The sequence below is a fragment of the Symphalangus syndactylus genome, chromosome 9 (genome assembly GCF_028878055.3).
Source record: "Symphalangus syndactylus isolate Jambi chromosome 9, NHGRI_mSymSyn1-v2.1_pri, whole genome shotgun sequence".
NCBI lineage: Eukaryota > Metazoa > Chordata > Mammalia > Primates > Hylobatidae > Symphalangus > Symphalangus syndactylus.
The window spans coordinates 1312626-1316018 of record NC_072431.2 but is presented as its reverse complement, the minus strand read 5'-3'; positions in this window follow the sequence as shown (position 1 = coordinate 1316018).

Here is a 3393-nt window from a genome sequence, read left to right as displayed (position 1 = left end):
CTGTGCATTCAACCAACAGAGTTGAACCTTACTTTTGATTGAGCCGTTCTGAAACACTCTTTCTGTAGAAACTGCAATTGGACATGCTAAGCGCTAAGAGGACTACATTGGGAAAAAGAATATCTTCAAATAAAAACTACACAGATGCATTCTGTGAAACTTATTTCTGATCTGTAAATTCAGTTAACAGAGATAAAACATATTTTTGATTGAGCAGTTATGAAACACTCTTTTTGTAGAAAATGCAAGTGGAGATTCGGAGCGCTAAGAGGGTAATAGTGGAAAAAGGAATGTCTTCAAATATAAACTACACAGAATCATTCGGTGAAACTTCTTTCTGATCTGTGCATTCAGCTAACAGAGTTAAACCATACTTTTGATTGAGCAGATCTGAACACTCTTTCTGTAGAAAATGCAACTGGACATTTGGAACGCTAAAAGCGTAGTAGTGGAAAAAGGAATATATTCAAATATAAACTACACAGAAGCATTCTGTGAAACTTCTTTCTGATCTGAGCATTCAGCTAACAGAGTTAAACCATACTTTTGATTGAGCAGTTTTGAAACACTCTGTCTGTAGAAAATGCAACTGGACATTCGTAGCGCTAAGTGGGTAATAGTGGAAAAAAGAATATGTTCAAATATAAACTACACAGAAGCATTGTATGAAACTTCTTTCTGTTCTGTGCATTCAACTAACAGAGTTGAACCTTACTTTTGATTGAGCCTTTCTGAAACACTCTTTCTGTAGAAACTGCAATTGGACATTCTGAGCGCTAAGAGGCCTCTATTGGGAAAAATAATATCTTCAAATAAAAACTACACAGAAGCATTGTGTGAAACTTATTACTGATATGTTCATTAAGCTAACAGAGTTAAACCATACTTTTGATTGCGCAGTTCTGAACACTCTTTCTGTAGAAAATGCAAGTGGACATTCGGAGCGCTAAGAGGGTAATAGTGGAAAAAGGAATATATTCAAATATAAACTACACAGTAGCATTCTGTGAAAATTCTTTCTGTTCTGTGCATTCAACTAACAGAGTTGAACCTTACTTTTGATTGAGCCCTTCTGAAACACTCTTTCTGTAGAAACTGCAATTGGACATGCTAAGCGCTAAGAGGCCTACATTGGGAAAAAGAATATCTTCAAATAAACACTACACAGATGCATTCTGTGAAACTTATTTCTGATCTGTAAATTCAGTTAACAGAGATAAAACATATTTTTGATTGAGCAGTTATGAAACACTCTTTTTGTAGAAAATGCAAGTGGAGATTCGGAGCGCTAAGAGGGTAATAGTGGAAAAAGGAATGTCTTCAAATATAAACTACACAGAATCATTCGGTGAAACTTCTTTCTGATCTGTGCATTCAGCTAACAGAGTTAAACCATACTTTTGATTGAGCAGATCTGAACACTCTTTGTGTAGAAAATGCAACTGGACATTTGGAGCGCTAAGAGCGTAGTAGTGGAAAAAGGAATATATTCAAATATAAACTACACAGAAGCATTCTGTGAAACTTCTTTCTGATCTGAGCATTCAGCTAACAGAGTTAAACCATACTTTTGATTGAGCAGTTTTGAAACACTCTGACTGTAGAAAATGCAACTGGACATTCGTAGCGCTAAGTGGGTAATAGTGGAAAAAAGAATATGTTCAAATATAAACTACACAGAAGCATTGTATGAAACTTCTTTCTGTTCTGTGCATTCAACTAACAGAGTTGAACCTTACATTTGATTGAGCCATTCTGAAACACTCTTTCTGTAGAAACTGCAATTGGACATTCTGAGCGCTAGGAGGCCTATATTGGGAAAAAGAATGTCTACAAATAAAAACTACACAGAAGAATTGTGTGAAACTTCTTTCTGTTCTGTTTGTTCAACTAAAAGAGTTGAACCTTAGTTTTGATTGAGCCGTTCTGAAACACTCTTTCTGTAGAAAATGCAAGTGGAGATTCGGAGCGCTAAGAGGGTAATAGTGGAAAAAGGAATGTCTCCAAATATAAACTACACAGAATCATTCTGTGAAACTTCTTTCTGATCTGTGCATTCAGCTAACAGAGTTAAACCATACTTTTGATTGAGCAGATCTGAACACTCTTTCTTTAGAAAATGCAACTGGACATTTGGAGCGCTAAGAGAGTAGTAGTGGAAAAAGGAATATATTCAAATATAAACTACACAGAAGCATTCTGTGAAACTTCTTTCTGATCTGAGCATTCAGCTAACAGAGTTAAACCATACTTTTGATTGAGCAGTTTTGAAACACTCTGACTGTAGAAAATGCAACTGGACATTCGTAGCGCTAAGTGGGTAATAGTGGAAAAAAGAATATGTTCAAATATAAACTACACAGAAGCATTGTATGAAACTTCTTTCTGTTCTGTGCATTCAACTAACATAGTTGAACCTTACTTTTGATTGAGCCATTCTGAAACACTCTTTCTGTAGAAACTGCAATTGGACATTCTGTGCGCTAAGAGGCCTCTATTGGGAAAAATAATATCTTCAAATAAAAACTACACCGAAGCATTGTGTGAAACTTATTTCTGATATGTTCATTAAGCTGACAGAGTTAAACCATACTTTTGATTGCGCAGTTCTGAACACTCTTTCTGTAGAAAATGCAAGTGGACATTCGGAGCGCTAAGAGGGTAATAGTGGAAAAAGGAATATATACAAATATAAACTACACAGTAGCATTCTGTGAAAATACTTTCTGTTCTGTGCATTCAACTAACAGAGTTGAACCTTACTTTTGATTGAGTCGTTCTGAAACACTCTTTCTGTAGAAACTGCAATTGGACATGCTAAGCGCTAAGAGGCCTACATTGGGAAAAAGAATATCTTCAAATAAAAACTACACAGATGCATTCTGTGAAACTTATTTCTGATCTGTAAATTCAGTTAACAGAGATAAAACATACTTTTGATTGAGCAGTTATGAAACACTCTTTTTGTAGAAAATGCAAGTGGAGATTCGGAGCGCTAAGAAGTTAATAGTGGAAAAAGGAATGTCTTCAAATATAAACTACACAGAATCATTCGGTGAAACTTCTTTCTGATCTGTGCATTCAGCTAACAGAGTTAAACCATACTTTTGATTGAGCAGATCTGAACACTCTTTCTGTAGAAAATGCAACTGGACATTTGGAGCGCTAAGAGCGTAGTAGTGGAAAAAGGAATATATACAAATATAAACTACACAGAAGCATTCTGTGAAACTTCTTTCTGATCTGAGCATTCAGCTAACAGAGTTAAACCATACTTTTGATTGAGCAGTTTTGAAACACTCTGTCTGTAGAAAATGCAACTGGACATTCTTAGCGCTAAGTGGGTAATAGTAAAAAAAAGAATGTGTTCATATATAAACTACACAGAAGCAT